Source organism: Myxine glutinosa, chromosome 5, assembly GCF_964187855.1.
Source record: "Myxine glutinosa chromosome 5, kmMyxGlut1.1, whole genome shotgun sequence".
Lineage (NCBI taxonomy): Eukaryota > Metazoa > Chordata > Myxini > Myxiniformes > Myxinidae > Myxine > Myxine glutinosa.
This window is the reverse complement of record NC_136265.1, coordinates 29,555,260-29,556,086: the sequence shown is the minus strand read 5'-3', so window position 1 is coordinate 29,556,086 and position 827 is coordinate 29,555,260.

The following is an 827-nucleotide window of genomic DNA, read 5'->3' as shown; positions in this document are numbered from 1 at the left end:
ACGGATCGGCCAACCGCACCTTCGGCCCGCGCAACGTCACCCTCTGCTTCGGCGGCCAACGCTTTAATTGGACTTTTGTAACCGCAAGCGTGCCCATGGCTCTGCTAGGCGCCGACTTCCTCTGCGCACATGGACTGCTGGTGGACGTCCAACGGCGTCGCCTCATCAACGCCGAGACCTTCAGCTCCCTGGCATGCACATTGAGCAGCTCCGCTCCGACCGAACTGGCATGCGCCCTCCCGGCGGCGAACGAGTTTGCTCGCCTGCTCACGGAGTTCCCGGCCCTCACGCGGCCGACGTTTTAGGCCGTCGCAGTACGACATGGGATCGAGCACCACATACCAACCACGGGCCCGCCGGTCTACGCCAGAGCCCGCCGCCTCGACCCAGCCAAGCTCGCCATGGCCAAAGCCGAGTTCGACGCTTTGGAACACCTCGGCATCGTGTGGTGCTCCAATAGCGCGTGGGCTTCGCCACTACACATCGTCCCAAAACCAGGGGGCGGCTGGCGCCCATGTGGTGACTACCGCCGCCTTAACGACGCTACCACCCCCGACAGGTATCCGATCCCGCACATCCAAGACTTCTCCGCCCGTTTGGCAGGACGGGTCATTTTTTCAAAGATCGATTTAATACGGGGATACCACCAGGTACCTGTCAGGGCGGCCGACGTCCCAAAAACGGCCGTCATCACGCCATTCGGCTTATTCGAATTCCTGCGAATGCCGTTTGGCCCCAAGAACGCGGCTCAGGCGTTCCAGCGCTTGATGGACGGCGTGCTGCGCGACCTGCCGTTCCTCTTCGTTTACCTGGACGACATCCTCGTC